The following is a 19,358-nucleotide window of genomic DNA, read 5'->3' as shown; positions in this document are numbered from 1 at the left end:
TTGTGGAGGCCAAAATCACGTAGCCCCAAAATTAACCCTGAAGGGAAAACCAACCATTTAATTTTGGTTTCAAAAGAAGAATATACAAAAAATGAATAGTAGAAATAATTTATATGTAAGAAGCTTTGATGAAAGCAGCCATCTATAAAGAAATTAGGAATTAATCGTTATTTTATGTGTGAAAAACAAAAGCAAAAAACTAAAGTTTTAAGAAGTTTAGTTTGATAATCTCAGAAGTAGTTCCTATGCATTAGCAGTCACTAGAGTACATGATTAAAAACTAATAATAATAAGAGAAAGAAAGAGGCGGTGATCAGGAAGGGAAAGAGAACCACACAGAGAATGACAGTGGTAAAATCACATCTCAGATTTTGACTCATGACATGTAAAAGAGTATTAAAGAAAAAAATCAGGAATATATCATTCTTTGAGAAGTATAGGATCGATTGATTTCATGGCTTCAAAGTCTTTTCCCCCCAACTGCCCGCTCTCTGGTTTACCTGCATGACTTCCTTCTTACCTAAAGGCCATAACAACAAAATCTCAGTCTAAAGAAAAACGGATCTCAAATACAGGAGAATAAACCAAATCTTCCTATCCTTTGTATCACTCACTGTTTTAAAGGATTTTAAACATATATGCCACTCCTAAATGCCACGCTTAAAACTTGCAAAGTTAATGGATTCATATCCAATTAGGAACATATTTCCTCCCCCAATAAATGTTAATGAAGTTGGTACCAACCTATTCCATGTATTTATAACTCAGGGAAAAAAATAGACAACCTATATTTCAGATTAATATAAAACCCTCTTTTATATTGGCTGTCTCCTTTGTAGCACACTCTCACCTTTACTGAATTCCAGGGTAAATTTATGATATCGATCCATTTCTTTAATTTATAAAACAGTAAAATCCCCAGATCGCCTTCAAACAGAAGGAACACAGTCACAATATGTTTCTATCACACTATGAAGACTGTTAAGACTCCCAATAGGGCACTTTGACTTAAATCCTATAAATTTCCTGCTTAAATGTTCAAACAGGGGAAACCAGGGATGCATATGAGAACATAAACCCACCTTTTGGTGATGGTTCTATACTAGTCTGTATTGCTAAAGGGTATAAAAAGGGCCATAAAGGAACTGGAATTATACTGAACAGGATCTCAGACTCCACAATCTATTTGTAAACACAGACCTCTGGAAAGTGCACAGAGACAGATGGGGAAAATATTTTTAACTCTGTGGGATGGAGGGAGGCACTTAGCAAGCCACCTACCCCGTAAGACCCATTCTGAATGACCAGTAAATCTATCTGACAGTTATAAATGAAGCAGGTAGCAAACAGTATCTACATATGTTAGACACACATCTCATTTTTTTAATTGTTTCATTTCCTACAACATTTAGTATGTAGACAAAACTCATATAAGAGCTAAAAAGAAACTAAATTTTGGAATTTATCCTTCATCCTAAATTCCATCATGAAAGACTTAAGATATATCTTTGTTGATATTCCCTGTCTTTAAGAAGTACAGAAAATGGGAATATGTAGCTAAAATAAGTTGGGGGGTTCCTTTATCTGGATTGAAAAAACAGTTGTGGCTTCCTTTCTGATTATTCAAGAACAATTTCATCTTAAGGCCTCAAACCCCTCTGCTCTTTTGTTTCATAGATATTGTCATCAAGTTACAGCTGTATTTTTATTAATTTGTCTCCTTCTGCAGAATATTAGTTATTTGATGGTAGAAACTTATTCTAAAAACAGAAGCTGGTACAGAAAAGGCCCTTGATACATTTTTGGTGTACTAATCTGACTGAGGAAAGGCTCAGCACCAAATAAAAATATCTTCAGGTCTATAATTTATAACTATACTTATTTGTTCTCTTTGACAAAATTTATTGAGCATTCATTATATGCCAGAGACTGTCATAGGCACGGGAACACAGCAATAAATACGATGATTAAAAAGGCCCCTTGCCGGGCTTCCCTGGTGGTGCAGTGGTTGAGAGTCCACCTGCCGATGCAGGGAACATGGGTTCGTGCCCCTGTCCAGGAGGATCCCACATGCCGTGGAGCGGCTAGGCTGTGAGCCATGGCCGCTGGGCCTGCGCGTCCAGAGCCTGTGCTCCGCAATGGGAGAGGCCACTGCGGTGAGAGGCCCGCGTAGCACCAAAAACAAAAAAAAAAAGGTCCCTTGCCTTTACAGAGCTTACCTTCTTTGGGGGTAGCCAATAAGAAAAAAGCATCTGCAAATAAGCAAGACAATGATAAGAAGAGAATAAGTGCCAGGAATATAAAAGGAGTCTAACACACATAGGAATAGTGAGGAGTTCCTACCCTCACAAAACAAAAAAAAAACACTTCTGTTTGAAGAATACGAAAAACTTAGAAAGATAAAAGAGCTGACAGTATCATAAGGGTGTGATAAAAGGCCTTCAACTAGTATTATGTGCTGCCTTGACATCCGCAACCAGGAAAGTCTCAAAACGGCCTAACCTCAAATTCCTCTCCCAACTCTGCTCTTGTGTATAATGTCGCCTAGCTGAACACTCCTTATCAGATGTACCAAAAATAGTTCCTGCTTATCCCTGAATAGCAGGTTTCACTTCCCTGCCAGCCCTCGGAATTATTGAAAGTAGCCAATCATAGCTTCCCACAGCAACCAGGGGAACATCACATTTTTACTGCTACAGAGCCTGCTTCCCACAGCCCTTGCTTGTTTTGTTCACTCTTCCTGAGTGCAAGCCCTGTGTAGCCTTGGGTGGTGTCGGATGTCTTCCTCCCCCAGGCTGGGAGTTTATGTGATTAATAAACTGCTGTCAGTGTCTCGTGTTGAGTGTGGTGTGCTCAGCCATCCCCATAACACTAGGGTGGGAATCCCTCACCACCACCATTGTGACTAGGAGACAATCAAAACAAAGGGTCCTACATTTCCAGCTGGATGTCCCACAAAGAAAGACAGTGTTCTTTGTAATTCCATGCAAAGAGTACTAGCCTTGCACCCAGAAACTCCAAGACAAATCTTTTCACCTCCCTTGGGCCTCACTCAGTTTCCTGAATCAGTAAGATGAGTATGTCCTTAATACTTACTTTGGAGTTAATTTCAAGTGAAAGAATGTTTGAAAAGTTCCCAGGCACATTGTAGATTCCCAAAATGTGTTTGCCTTTCTTACACAATGTCCTTAGTGGTTCATTAGACTTTGGATAAAGAGAGGTTGTCCCATATCCCTGACACCTCAAATGGCTTCCCATGGTTATGCCTTTGAAGGTACCTTTTCCCCTCTTACCCCTAGTTGTTCCCCCTATCTAAAACCTTCCTAGCTTTTGCCAGGATGAAGTATTCTTTCAATTGTGTTAATACCCATAACACCATGGCACACATTTGACACTTCTGATTCATGAGCATCTATTGCTATTTTTTTCTGTGAGTTCATGTCATCTCCCCAACCAAGAGTCCACTCTTTAACTCCTTTAACATACTGCTTTACATCTCCAAAGTCTTGTACATAAGTAAATAATACATGTCAATAAACTGAGGTGGATGGATCTAGAGTCTGTCATACAGAGTGAAGTAAGTCAGAAAGAGAAAAACAAATACCGTATGCTAACGCATATATATGGAATCAAAAAAAAATGGTCATGAAGAACCTAGGGGCAAGACAGGAATAGAGATGCAGACCTACTAGAGAATGGACTTGAGGACACCGGGAGGGGGAAGGGTAAGCTGGGAGAAAGTGAGAGAGTGGCACAGACATATATAATACCAAACGTAAAATAGATAGCTAGTGGGAAGCAGCTGCATAACACAGGGAGATCAGCTCGGTGCTTTGTGACCACCTAGAGGGATGGGGTAGGGAGGGTGGGAGGGAGATGCAAGAGGGAAGAGATATGGGGATATATGTGTATGTATAACTGATTCACTTTGTTATAAAGCAGAAACTAACACACCATTGTAAAGCAATTATACTCCAATAAAGATGTTAAAAAAAAAAGTCAATAAACTCACAAAACATTTATCATCGTACCTCTCTCTTCCTTTTTGCTTATTCTGGAATAAAAGCACTGGTGAAAAAATATTTGGAATTTGCATCAACACAGAGGTTATATGTTATAATAAGGACATGTCTCATAGTGAAAATAGATTTAAACATTCTAAAGTTTTGACATGAGGGTTAAATATATTGAGGGTTGGTTTTGATTATTGGACTCTGGACTCTTAAGGTATTTGTATTGCACAGGAAATTCAATTTATAAAAGTAGCTAGCAAAACATATGCAGAGCCATTATTTACTTTCTGTAGGCAGGTTCTCAACCATTAAAGCTTTGTTTTTTATAACACTGAAAAACAGGAAGTTTTCCATCTTGGCAAGGTACCACACAGCCCTACAGCAAAGGGATCAACTCCTGAGACTCCTGATTGACTGGATGGATTAAACAGACTTCCTAAAATGCCTCCAAAGCTATCAAAGAAAGAAAGAAATCCTATCAGTGATGGGTACACTGTCATCTACTCAGCGCTCTTTATAAAACCTTTTATTTACAATGTATTCCACAGCAAAAAAAATTTCTAACCTCTAATTGAAATTGTATTACTGTTTATAAACACATCTATATGAACCCATTTTAGATACTGAATATATCTAAGCAGCTAAAAAATGAAACCCCCGGAGTAACAGAAAGGCAACTGGCTGGCCTGTAGGCATATTTTAGTTGAACAGCATAATGCTTTAAATATTTGAAACCTAATGCTTTCAAAGAGGGCAAGTACTGTCACATTTCCTGAGGACTTTGTTAGTCCCTTCTGTCTCACGCCTGGCTTGATTCCTACCTGTGCCTACATCAACCTGTCTCACCCACAGTGTTTTGAGTCTGCAGAAACATCTTTAAGAGGCAGACAGGTCCTAGAAAAATAACACTGAAAGGGAAAGTCAGATATCCTGGTTGTTAATCATGTCTCTAACTACCTGTGTGACCTTGGGGAAGTCACCATATTTTCCTGGACCTCATTTATGTCAACTGAGAAATTAGAGGCTCAGCTAATTGCTGATGTCACATCCAATATAAGTCCCAAAACATTCCTTATACTTTGATAACTAGAAATTGTTTATCACAAAAACCAAAAAGATGAAAGAAATTACGCTTTTCCACACTAATCAATCATCACTTACATTGCAATTTTATCCGTCTTTGATAATGTCTACTCACCACCAAGCAGTTGTTGGCACACCGTCTGATAATTCTTTTTTAATTATATTTTAACCATCTCAAATCCATCACCAAAATTTTTGAAGTCACTGTGGTATTTGAAAATTCCTTTCATCATTCATTCACCAGTATTTCCTTTTAAAATAATGGAACCACCAGGGTTTTCTTTAAAAGAGAGAGAGAGAAATAATATGTCATATTGTAATATTATGGGAGAGTTTATTGAAATTGTAATGTTACTTTGACACCAGCAGTATACGTTTTATGGAATGATTAGCTTTTAATACATAAAGCCTTTAAATGAGAAGAAACATATTAGACTTGCTTTAAACTTTTAAAAACTTTTTAAAAGTATTTTTAAACTGGCTTTTACATTTTTGAGACCTCAAAGTACAGGTCACAGAGACCTTAAGGTGGCATTCTTAGTGTTCAGGGATGACTCTCCTGCTGGTGCTCAGTGGATGCCAAGTCACCATAAAAAAAGTGCATTGTTGGATGGCGGCCTGAATCACTGGGAGGGACAGATTCAGGACACCTCCTCAAAAGGCCCTTGATAAACTTTTCTACATTTTTTCTTAGGCACATGTTATTATTCAAAACAAATTTCTACAGTAATTGCAAGTATAGTCCCAGTCACTCTCTATTTGATGTAATAGAAATGTTTAAATTTTTAGGATTATAAGTCATTCTATATGCCTAATTTAAAGACTTAGCCAAGGCTTTAAAAACAACTTCAAGATATATTTACATTAAAATGTACCATTTTCTGACAGCTTCAAACACAATTTTATTTTAAATTCAGAACAGAAAGTTCAACTTAAGAATACTGAAGATGGGCTTCCCTGGTGGCGCAGTGGTTGAGAGTCCGCCTGCCAATGCAGGGGACACCGGTTCGTGCCCCGGTCCGGGAAGATCCCACATGCCGCGGAGCGGCTAGGCCCGTGAGCCATGGCCGCTGAGCCTGAGCGTCCGGAGCCTGTGCTTCGCAACGGGAGAGGCCACAACAGTGAGAGGCCCACGTACCGCAAAAAAAAAACCAAAAAAACAAAAAAACTGAAGATCTAAATTGCAAGAGTCATCAGTCCAGTGTTGATTGTCAAAGTGATGTTAATTGGATTTTTATAAAGAAAAGCAGTCCTTATGTTAGAAAATGGAAATAACGTCTTTGTCTCTATAGAAGTCAATTGGTCACAACTGTTATGCAGAACTTTTATGATGGGAATGCTTCTGGATAATTGTAATAACAAATGTAAAGATCCTGTTACTTTCATTATTTATTTTTCTTTATTTTGTGAATAATACAACCAAATCATGTCCATCAAAAAATTAAATAAATATGCTGAAATGCAAAGATTTAGGAAAGCCCACCACTGCAGGGGAAAAGGGTATTCCAATAGTGTTTTTCTCAATGACAAGTCTATTTTTTATCAACGAATAGGACTCTCTCTTTCCTGAGTTAAACAAAAGCCACTAGTTGTGCTATAACAAAGGATTTTATTTCACAATCGTTTAATTCTTCTACTTGCTTAACACCTGCTGGTCACAGTGACATAACTCACTTCTAATGAATTTATTTGACTATCCAGTACTCAGTAAAGCATACAACAGGTGCCAATCAATATTTATTTGGGAAACAGACCCTAAAGTGACGACATTATAGAGGAAATGCTTCTTATAGGGTTATAGAAAAACCTCTTGGGGCTAACACATTGAAGAAACTGAAGAGTGAGAAGGCCAAAGAAGGTGCTGTATGGGAAGATGGCAAAATTTGCCTTGAGCTAAAATATAAAATAACTCAAATAATAAAATTATAGGAACTTGACAAAGAAACATAGGACAAATTTAACGCAGTTCTTTCCTAGAACATTCGTAAATGGTAACATACCTAAAGAGAGATTATTATTTTGGTTGTTCCCAAAAGAATGCATATCAAAGGCTAAAGTATTTATAGGTTATTCTAATTCTATCATCTTGTGTCTTTTTTTTTAAACATCTTTATTGGAGTATAATTGCTTTACAATGGTGTGTTAGTTTCTGCTTTATAACAAAGTGAACCAGTTATACATATACATATGTTCCCATATCTCTTCCCTCTTGCATCTCCCTCCCTCCCACCCATCTAGGTGGTCACAAAGCACTGAGCTGATCTCCCTGTGCTATGCAGCTGCTTCCCACTAGCTATGTATTTTACGTTTGGTCATGTATATATGTCCATGCCACTGTCTCACTTTGTCATAGCTTACCCTTCCCCCTCCCCATATCCTCAAGTCCTCTTGTGTCTTTGACAAAGAGGATTCTTAGTTTGGAGTAAGAATGTAAAACATAAAGGAGGTTACATATAAAAAAAATCTATAATCCTAAATTTGAATAGAAAATGTCAATATGAATTCATATGCAGTACTGTAGAATATGTGTGCGTGAGTGAGAGAGAAAGAGTGTGAGTGTAAAGTATACTAGTTTTCTCTACTGAAGAAGCCTAGAAAAATAACTACGTTTCTGTAGTGCCCAGATAATGATCTTAAAATATTATTTACTTCTAAGAGAAACTAGCACTTCTTAGAGAAATGAGTCATTCCAGGTCTGGGGAAGATGAACCTGGAGCATCATTATATTGAATGAAGAAGAAATTAAGACTATTAGGACCATGTCAAAGGACTCAGGTGCTAACTTCAAGAGGCCCCCACTGGCCAATGATGCAGTAATTTGAGCTTCAAAAAGAATAATTTCAATTGAAATAAAGATGTTTTAATCTATGAGTTTAAAATATTTTTTTAAATATATTAATAGGTCATTTTCTGAGGGTAATAGGGAGTCAACTCATTATCTTGAAAACTGACAACTGAAGGAAAAGAATCAAGCATTTATCCTGACTCCTGTATGAACTGTTCTACTAGGTAACCAAATAGGTCAGGGAAAGTATCTATTGTATACACCTAATATTTGAATAAGGAATGATAGAACTAGAATATCACTGTTTGCAACCCCCAGTAAATGAATAGGTCTAGGCACTGAGCATCAACAGCAGGTAATATCAGGAAAAGAGGGAAAAACAGCATTAAGTGCCTCTTGATGAAAGAAAACACAAAAGTAGCAAACCTGAGTCTGATCAAGCCTCTGAATCCAGCTACTAAGTTTCAGGGAATATGCAGAGCAGAAGAATTTATAGAATTGCAGTCAATGTTTCCCAGAGTTATTCAACAAATAAATTATTATTCAATAAAGAAATTATAAATTTCTTTATAAATTATAAAGAAAAGATGAAAGAACATGTAGATTAAATGAGACTTTATTAAAATCTTAATTTTTTTTATTGTGCAAGATTAAACTATAATGTCAAGGATGAACACTTCAGTGATAAAACTATAAGGAAATGGTGACTATAAAACTCAAAAGAGTAGTTACTTTTGGAAGAGGGAAGGGTCTACGACCGGCAGCTGGCAACTGAGGAGCTTCTGCAGTAAGTGGTAAAATTCTAGTTCTTGGTCTGGGTAGTTGTTAAAATGGTGTAGCGCCTTAAAAGAATCCATTAAACCATACATTTGTGTGTTTTTCTGTATGTGTGCTTTAAAACAAAACAGTTTTAAGAAAAGTTTTTCTAGAGTAATTCAATAGCAAGTTTATAGTTTAACAACATGATACTAAAAATATTCAGAGGAATATTACTTCTCTTAGAAGAAGAAAATAATTCATCATGATGTAATAGGTAAAATAAAGTTCAAATTCTTATTTGCCTTTGAAAGTCATGTAGATATTGTTTATAAAATAAAGTGGTAACCACAAAAATCCAACATCACTGTAAAGACTGGTTAGTCAAAATCATTAACAAGAATGTCGTGTTCATTTCCTACTAGGGAACTCTTGGGATTATATTAGACTGTTAATGCTTTTTATTGCTTACTGAACTAAATAATCAGCCTGCAGATAGAATATGGGCCATTTAAAAAATCTTAATAGTTTTGGGCTTCCCTGGTGGCGCAGTGGTTGACAGTCCGCCTGCCAATGCAGGGGACGGGTTCGTGCCCCGGTCCGGGAAGATCTCACATGCCGCGGAGCGGCTGAACCCGTGAGCCATGGCCGCTGAGCCTGCGCGTCCGGAGCCTGTGCTCCGCAACAGGAGAGGCCACAACAGTGAGAGGCCCGCGTACCACAAAAAAAAAAAAAAAATCTTAATAGTTTTATACGGATTAAGAAGGAGGGAAAGCACTTTAACAGTTGAAAAGCGAAATAAATAGGTTAACATAAAAGAAGCTTCTTTTGCTTAAGTTAAATCTATTTTTTAAAATCACATGCTAGAGTATCTCTAACCAAAATAAAGATTAAAAAGTAGCTTCTAAACTAACCAATGAGAATTGGAGAGTGATAGGAAATACCTATTGTTTCCTATTGGCACAAATACTGGTAAAAAATTTTTGTGGTACTTATTTAATTTAGAACAGTAAAATCCATAGTTTTTGAAATATTTAAAATTGTTTGAAGCATAATAGACTTTGAAAATAGATATCATATTGTTCAAATTTACACCTGCAACAAAATGACATATTGCATTTCTAGGCTGTTTAAAGAAAATAAATACTAGTTTTCTGAACTTGACTTCATAAGGAGTTTAGTTATTCTAAGCTTTCTATTGATATGAACTAAATAAGTAAGGTGTTTAACTTTAAAAGCACAGTCATGCGCAGACCTCCTAGAGAACGGACTTGAGGTTATGGGGAGGGGGAAGGGTGAGCTGTGACAGGGCGAGAGAGAGTCATGGACATATACACACTAACAAACGTAGTAAGGTAGATAGCTAGTGGGAAGCAGCCGCATGGCACAGGGATATTGGCTCAGTGCTTTGTGACAGCCTGGAGGGGTGGGATAGGGAGGGTGGGAGGGAGGGAGACACAAGAGGGAAGACATATGGGAACATATGTTTATGTATGACTGATTCACTTTGTTATAAAGCAGAAACTAACACACCATTGTAAAGCAATTATACCCCAATAAAGATGTTAAAAAAAAAAAAAAGCACAGTCATGGCAGCATTTGGAAAGCACATATAAAGAAAACAGAGCTTACACCACAGATAAAACAAACAGGCAACTTCTAGCCCTTCAGCTAGAAGACCCAATAGGGAAAAATTAAAACATAATAGAAAGAAGCTTGTTTTGAACAAATTACAACTACGTAAGATTTATACAGCTTAAATATAATTGGTTTTCTTTGCATCCCAATGTTAATTATGATATATATTAAAATATATTGAATTCATGATATAAAAATTATGTATATGTGTGTATACATATGTTTACATATGTGTGTATATATATATAATATATGAAATTTTGGATACATACTGCTTTGAGAATATGGCAATTTAATTCTGTAATCTTTTCTGAGGCCAATGACATAATTCATTCAAGGGCTTTAATAATTTGTTTAAAAGGAATTACTAGTTATTTTGCATGTCACCCAACCTACCATTTTAGATCTTTTTGACATCATACCTGTTACAAAAAGCCTTGTGGTTATCAGTTATCTCACCATCTCTACACACTTCCAGATATCTTTACCTTATCTACTATTCATCTAACGTTCTTCAGTGATTTTCATGCCATTTCCCTGCTCAAGAGTTTAAATTCTTCAATTTGGATTTCAAAAATTTTCACTCATTCTTTCATACATTCATTCAATAAACATCCCAGTGTTCCAGGGACTGACGTCCCAGCATGGACATTGCGATATAAAGATTAATCATACATAGGCATTATTTAAATGGCAACAAAAAAATAGTTAGTGGCAATGCCATGTGATGAGGGCTGTGATGGCACAGAGAGTTATACTGTAGGAGTGTAAAACATAAGCACCTAGTCCATATTGTGGGGAGGGGCTGGTAGAGGGGTTGGTAAGGATGAAGGCAAATCAAAGGAGGCTTCCTAAAGAAAATGGTGGTATTAGATCAGAGAAGGCCTTGTATATTACACTAAGAAACCATAATTTTATTCTGAATGTTTGGGGAGGTCATTGAAAGGTTTTAAACAAAGGAATTATACGATCCACTTTTCTGTTTAGAAAAATCACTAAGGCTGCAATGTGGCCAATGGACTGAAGAAGATCAAGACTAGAGACCAGAAGGCCAGTAAGGAGACTAATACTGTAATTTAAAGAAGAAATTGTAGAGGCCCGGACAAAGAAAATAGCCATGGGATTAAGAAAAAGAGTCAAAAGATAATTAAAAATAGAATTGTTAGGATTTGGTTGCTGATTAACCGTGGAGGTATGAGAGAAAGCAGATTTTGAACAACGTGCGATTGTAAGGGTTCACTGAGATCATGAATAGAGGACGAAGCACATACTATTAGGATGAGCATGAGCTCAGTTATGAACACATTGAATTTGAAGTGCCCATGGAATAGCCAAAGGGTAATGTCCAGTAGAAAACCAAATGTCTCACTCTCTCCCTCCCCCCTCCCCCTCCCTTGTAATGGACTACAGATATAGATTTGAGAGTCATGCATATATGGTACCTGAAGCCATGAGACTGGAATAAACTATTATTAAATTGGGAAAAGTAGAGCCAAAAATGTATACAAACAGTAGTCAGACCAGGGGAAAACCAAGAGACTATGGTAACATATAAGTTCATAGAAATGAGTTTATAATAGTAAGGAGTGACCAACCAAGCTTTAGAGTATAAAAACTGGAAAAAAAATGTGATTATTGATTATCAGTGATTTTGGCAAGAGCCATTTCTAATTGCTTGATTGTAGAGGAAGCCAGGTGGCAATGGATTTTTAAATTTATAGGAAATTAGAATGTAAAACAGCAAATGTCAACATTCTCAGTGAAAGAAACAGCAGTAACTGAAGGGATACCAGTAACTGTGTAGAAGGAAAATATTTTTAAGCAGCCTCTATACCTGAGCAGGTAGAGCCAATGGAGAGGGAGAGAGAGATTAAGAGTAGGAGAAAGGCAGCAAATGATTAACTAAGGCTCCTGATAAGAGGAAATGGAATTCATAGCTAATGTTGAAGAAGTAGCCTTGGAAAGGATGAGTGTTATCTCTTTCACTAAAATTGGAGAAAAGAAGCAAAAAATGAATGTGTATATTAATATGAAGATTAATATTAATTAATATGGGTTCCTCCTCCCAATACTCTCTCACCAAGGAATGGAAAGAAATTCAAAGGCATGTAGCAAATATTCAGATATGAATTTGGAAAAAGCAAAAAGTCACATCTGTTGGCATCTGTGTGCTTTGAAGTAAGAAAGTTAACCATCAGAGATATTTGTAGACTTACCAATAAATTAAATGAAATTATTCACAGAAATGGATAAAAATTATATGAAAAAGTTTGTTGTTATTTATGGTCAGTCTATTAAATAAGTAAACTATACTTAAAATACTAATTTAATAGGATAATCTCTTTAAAGAATCAGGTTGTTGCTAAGTCAGTGTATGAAACAGGAAAAGACACAAAGCAAGACTGATAAAAGTCCTCTGAGGAGGACTATAAGAGGTGAGAGAAATGAACCTGGCACCGAGAGTTAGGAAGTGGCTTTGATATCTAGTCAAAGTGATATAGGGAGCCACTATAAGCTCTGAAATAAGAGAGAAACATGAAAACAGTCTTGTGCAGAAACACAGAAAGCTTGGAGTTTACCTCAACATCTAACTTTCTTCACATACTGGTTGAGTTCTGGTGCTCGAACAATGAGGCTGTGTGATTTTTGAGGAATTATTATATGGCATAATCTCATTGTTATACCTTTGGACATGTATTTTTCATGCCAGGATTAGAAAAGCATTCTGATTATTTCTAGCAGGACCTGTGCTTGGGTTCTGACATTACCTTATCTTAGTTCACTCTCATACTCTACAGTGAAGCCATCTGGAGCTTTCTACAAATAGAAGAGGTAGCAGATAAATAGGGAATGGCTATATTTAAGTTTCTTCCTTGAAGTATATCCTGCGATACTTGACTTTGTTCCCTCCAACATACTAAAACTGAAACATTCACAATGGCCTGAAACTGGTTGACTGGTTGTATTCAATTTTTAAATGGCCACAGTGCATCTTTTCTTGGAAGATTCTTTTCATTCTTATGTCAATATTTAATTAAATAGGATAGAGACTTTCAATTCTAGTTAAGATGGAATAAACACACTTCATCCTGTCTTTTTCTCTGAATGCAGCTATAAAACTTAAACAGAATGCATGGAACATCTTCAGGCTCTGAAAAGTAAATAGTACCAGGCACATTGGGGAAGAATGCCAAAATAGAAGTACCTTCAAACTGGCAGTGAATTTACCTTATTCTCCCCTAATAGTAACTACCCGTCTGAACGCAACACAATTTGAACATGAAGTGGACACGGGCACAGACAGGGAAGACGCTAAAAGAAGCTCTCCAATTCTGGTACAAAGAAAAGAAAAGGAGTCTCTTAATTCTCAGAGAGAGTGAAGAAATTTTCCCATATTTTTATTTTTCCCTCTTCTCCCTATTCTCTGGAACTTAAGTGGCAGCAATGACAGTGGTACATATGGAGGTTTGCAGTAGCCTAAAACTCTGATGGAAAAGAACCTTCCTCTACTATCTGAGGAATGTGCATGGGGAGAACTTCCTTTATTGTTTTCTTTCCTGTCATTGCAAGAAATGGGCACAGTCATGAAAAGTACAGAGCAGAGTAAATGAAGTACCAGCTTTCTAGTGACAGAACCAAAAAGCGAAGTCTCAGAGAACCAGAAGAAACTGTGGAAACGGTGGGGCCAGGGAAAGGGGAGCCCAAGGGGAGAGAAATCCAAAAAGCTCTTTATGAATGAGGCTTAATCTTGAGCTTTTCACATTTGAATCTGATGCTATTCAGGACACCAAAAACCTGAAAACTTAACATAAAGACCATTGCTCAAGTTCCAGATTGGCCAATGGGTGACAAACACCAAAGACAAATCCAAATAACACTGAAAAATCTTTAAGAACAGAACTTATATTGAAACTGCCATCCACAGAGACTGGGTGGAACCTGTGGCTTAAACTGAATTAGGTCAAGAGTCCGCAAAACAAAAACGTCAACATTTTATGTAGGATTAAAATTAGACCTAAAATCCAGTAACAGTATTCAAAATATCCAAGATACAATCAAAAACTACTTGGCATGTAAGGATCAGGAAAATCTCAACTTGCTTGAGAAAAGTGAATCATCAGACAACAACACAGGGATGAGACAAATGTTGAAATAATATAACAAACACTTTAAATCACCTATTATAATCATACTCCAAGAGGTAAGGATGAAACCTTTAAGCAAATAGAAAGTCTCAGCAAAGAAATAAAAGAAATAAAGGAGAAACAAAGAGGAATTTTAGAACTGAAAATTACAATAACATATAAAACACCCAATTGATGGGCTCAATAGCAGATGGATATGACAGAAGAAAGAATCACTGAACTTTGAAAATAGATCAGTAAAAAGTATTAAATCTGAAAACAAACATAAAAACATTATAAGAAAGGAACAGTCATAGGGACTGTTGGACCTTACCAAAAAGTAAAACATTTGTGTTATTGAAACCTGATAAGGAGACAAGATAGAGTATAATGCAAAAAAAATTTTTGATGAAATAATGACTGAAAACTTCCTAAATTTAGCGAAAGACGTAAAGCTACAGATTCCAGAATCATAGTACACCACAACAGGATAAAAACAAATCCACAATCGTATACATCATAATTACTGAAGGCAAAGAAAAAAACCTTGAATACAATCAAAGAAAAGTGACAGAATAATGATAGGGGAATAAGGATTCAAGTGGCTTCAGAGTTCACATCAGAAATAGTGGTGATCAGAAGGAAGTGAAACAATGTTTTTAAAGTGCTGAAAAAGATGAACTATCAACCCAGAATTCTATATACATCAAAAATATCCATCAGGAATAAATGGGAAGTAAAGAAAAACTAAGATTTTGTTGCCATATGACCTGCTTTAAAACACTTGCTAAAGAATTCATTTCAGGCCTAAGGGATAGGATACCAGAAATGTACTTGTAGCATCAAAAAAGAAATGAGAACAAATGGCATGTATCTGGGTAAACAGACTATCCTTCTATTGAATTCTTTCAAATATGAATAAAAGTTGAAAGCAAAAAAAATTACAACATGGTTTGAAAAGGTTTTTAATATGTAGGTGTAACACAAAGAATAACTCCAACATGGGGGGGGGGAGATAAAGTCTTTATCTTTACTATAGTAAGGTTTCTATATTCCATGTTAAATAGTAAAATATTTATTCTAAGTAGACAGTAAAAATTAAGTATTTATACTGTAATCCCTAGGGCACCCACTAAAAAAATTATAAAAATAAAAATAGTCAAAATATAATAGACACATTTAAATGGAATAGTAAAAAACATGTTCAGAATAACCCAATAGGAGGTAATGAAGGGGAAACAGAGGAATTGAACAAAATAAAGTGACAGACAAAATTCCAAACAAATAAAATTACATTAAATGCACATAGCCAGAGTACATGTAAATGTCAAGGAGAGACGTTGGAAGAATGATTTTTTAAAATGATCCAACTATATGCTATCTACAAGAAATTTACTTCAACTGTAATGACAGAGGTAAGTTAAAAGTACAAGGATGGGGAAAGAGATACCATGCATGCCATACACACTCAAAGGAAAGCAGAGTGTTTAGGTTAATATCAGATAGAGTTCACCTTGCAACAAAGAAAATTACTAAGGACAAAGATGAACATTACAAAATGAAGAAGAGTCAATTCACCAAGAAGACACAACAATCTTAAAGTGAGTATATGTGAAAACAGAGCTTAAAAATACTTGAAGCACCCATTGTCATCACTTGTATTCAACATAGTTTTGGAAGTCCTAGACACAGCAATCAGAGAAGAAACAGAAATAAAAAGAATCCAAATTGGAAAAGTAAAACTGCCACTCTTTGCTCTTGACATGATACTATACATAGAAAATCCTCAAAAGACAAAAGAGAAGCCTAAATGAGATGGAAGGAGGGGCGCAATCTTGATAAAATCAAATCCCATAACCACTGGGTGGGCAAATCACAAACTGGAGAACAATTATACCACAGAAGTCCACCCACTGCAGTGAAGGTTCTGAGCCTGACGTCAGACTTCCCAACCTGGGGGTCTGGCAATGGGAGGAGGAATTACAGAGAATCAGACTTAGAAAGCTAGTGGGATTTGACTGCAGGACTTCAATAGGACTGAAGGAAACAGAGACTCCACTCTTGGAGGGCACACACAAAGTAGTGTGTGCACCAGGACCCAGGAGGAAGGAGCAGTGACCCCATAGGAGACTGAACCAGACCTACCTGCTAGTGTTGGAGCATCTTCTGCAGAGGTAGGGGGCAACTGTAGCTCACCGCAGGGACAAGGACACTAGCAGCAGAAGTTCTGGGAAATACTCCTTGGCATGAGACCTCCCAGAATCCACCATTAGCCCCACCAAAGAGCCTGTAGGCTACAGTACTGGGTCTCCTCAGGCCAAACAACCACAGGGAGGGAACTCAGCCCCTCACATCAGCAGACAAGCGGATTAAAGTTTTACTGAGCTCTGCCCACCAGAGCAACACCCAGCTCTACCCACCACCATTCCCTCCCTCAGGAGACTTGCACAAGCCTCTCAGAGAGCTTCATCCACCAGAGGGCAGACAGCAGAAGCAAGAACTACAGTCCTGCAGGCTGCAGAACAAACACCACAATCACAGAAAGATAGACAAAATGAAAAGGCAGAGGACTATGTCCCAGATGAAGGAACAAGATAAAACCCCAGAAAAATAACTAAATGAAGTGGAGATAGGCAATCTTCCAGAAAAATAATTCACAATAATGATAGTGAAGATGATCCAGGACCTCGGAAAAAAACCGGAGGCAAAGATTAAGAAGATGCAAGAAATGTTTCACAAAGACCTAGAAGAAATAAATAACAAACATAGATGAACAATACAATAAATGAAATGAAAAATACACTAGAAGGAATCAAGAGCAGAATAATTGAGGCAGAAGAACGGATAAGTGACCTGGAAGACAGAATGGTGGAAATCACTGCCATGGAACAGAATAAAGAAAACAGAGAAAAGAGAAATGAAGACAGCTGAAGAGACCTCTGGGACAATATCAAATGCACCAACATTCACATTATAGGGGTCCCAGAAGGAGAAGAGAGAGAGAAAGGACCCAAGAAAATATTTCAAGAGATTATAGTCAAAACCTTCCTTAACATGGTAAAGGAAATAGCCACCAAAGTCCAGGAAGTGCAGAGAGTCCCAGGAAGGATAAACCCAAGGAGCAACATGCTAAGATACATAGTAATCAAACTGACAAAACTTAAACACAAAGAAAAATTATTAAAAGCAACAAGGGAAAAACAACAAACATCATACAAGGAAACTCCCGTAAGTCTAACAGCTGATTTCTCAGCAGAAACTCTGCAAGCCAGAAGGCAATGGCATGATGTATTTAAAGTGATGAAAGGGAATAAGCTACAACCAAGATTACTCTACCCATCAAGGATCTTATTCAGAGTCAATGGAGAAATCAAAAGCTTTAAAGACAAGCAAAAGCTAAGAGAATTCAGCACGACCAAACCAGCTCTACAACAAATGCTAAAGGAACTTCTCTAAATGGGAAACACAAGAGAAGAAAAGAACCTACAAAAACAAACCCAAAACAATTAAGAAAATGATAATAGGAACATACATATCGATAATTACCTTATATGTGAATGGATTAAATGCTCCAACCAAAAGACACAGACTGGCTGAATGGATACAAGAAGAAGATACGGTCTACAAGAGACCCACTTCAGACCTAGGGAAGTGGGTACAGAGTGAAAGTGAGAGGATGGAAAAAGATATTCCATGCAAATGGAAATCAAAAGAAAGCTGGAGTAGCAATACTCATATCAGATAAGATAGACTTTAAAATAAACAGTGCTACAAAACACAAGGAAGGACACTACATAATGATCACGGGATCAATCCAAGAAGAAGATATAACAATTATAAATGTTTATGCACTCAACATAGGAGCACCTCAATACATAAGTCAAATGCTAACAACCATGAAAGGGGAAGTTGACAGTAACACAATAATAGTCGGGAACATTAACATCTTGCTTACACCAATGGACAAATCATTGAGACAGAAAATTAATAAGGAAACACAAGCTTTAAATGACACAATAGACCAGATAGATTTATAGGGCACTTATAGGGCATTCCGTCTGTAAACAGCAAATTACACTTTCTTCCCAAGTGCACACAGAACATTCTCCAGGATAGATCACATCTTGGGAACAAATCAAACCTCCGTAAATTTAAGAAAATTGAAATCATATCAAGCATCTATTCAACAACAATGCTATGAGATTAGAAATAAATTACGGGAAAAAAATGTAAAAACCAAAAACACATGGAAGCTAAACACTACGCTACTATATAACCGAGAGATCACTGAGGAAATCAAAGAAGAAATCAAAAAATACCTAGAGAAAAATGACAATGAAAATATTATGATCCAAAACCTATGGAATGCAGCAAAAGCAGTTCTCAGAGGGAATTTTATAGCAATACAATCCTACTCAACGAACAAGAAAAACTTCAAATAAACAATCTAACCTTACACCTAAAAGAACAGTAGAAAGAGGAACAAACAAAACCCAAAGTTAGCAGCAGGAAAGAAATCATAAAGATCAGCAGAAATAAATGAAGTAGAAACAAAGAAAACAGTAGCAAAGATAAATAAAATTAAAAGATGGTTCTCTGAGAAGATAAAAAAATTTGATAAACTTTTAGCCACACTATCAAGAAAAAGAGAGAGAGGACTCAAATCAATATAATTAGAAAAGAAAAATGAGATGTTACAACAGACACCACAGAAATACAAATAAGAGACTACTATAAGCAACTCGATGCCAATAAAATGGCCAACCTGGAAGAAATGGACAAATTCTTAGAAAGGTATAACTTTTACAGACTGAACCAGGAAGAAACAGAAATTATGAACAGACCAATCCAGGTAATGAAATTGAAACTGTGATTAAAAATCTTCTGGGCTTCCCTGGTGGCACAGTGGTTGAGAGTCTGCCTGCTGATGTAGGGGACACAGGGAATGCAAGGATTCTT

The 19,358-nt window shown here is 36.7% G+C and overlaps 1 long non-coding RNA gene across 1 annotated transcript in view; it reads right to left on the bottom strand.

Moving 5' to 3' along the window:
- Positions 1–19,358, bottom strand: part of LOC125964401 (uncharacterized) — a 315,305-nt gene that overhangs the window by 80,107 nt on the left and 215,840 nt on the right. Inside the window, exon 2 of the long non-coding RNA XR_007477391.1 lies at positions 5,212–5,376. This is a non-coding gene — a long non-coding RNA (uncharacterized LOC125964401). The remainder of the gene's footprint in view (positions 1–5,211; positions 5,377–19,358) is intronic.

Source organism: Orcinus orca, chromosome 5, assembly GCF_937001465.1.
Source record: "Orcinus orca chromosome 5, mOrcOrc1.1, whole genome shotgun sequence".
Classification (NCBI taxonomy): Eukaryota; Metazoa; Chordata; class Mammalia; order Artiodactyla; family Delphinidae; genus Orcinus; species Orcinus orca.
Note: the sequence above shows the minus strand (reverse complement) of the source record. Positions and strands in the feature narration are given on the sequence as shown.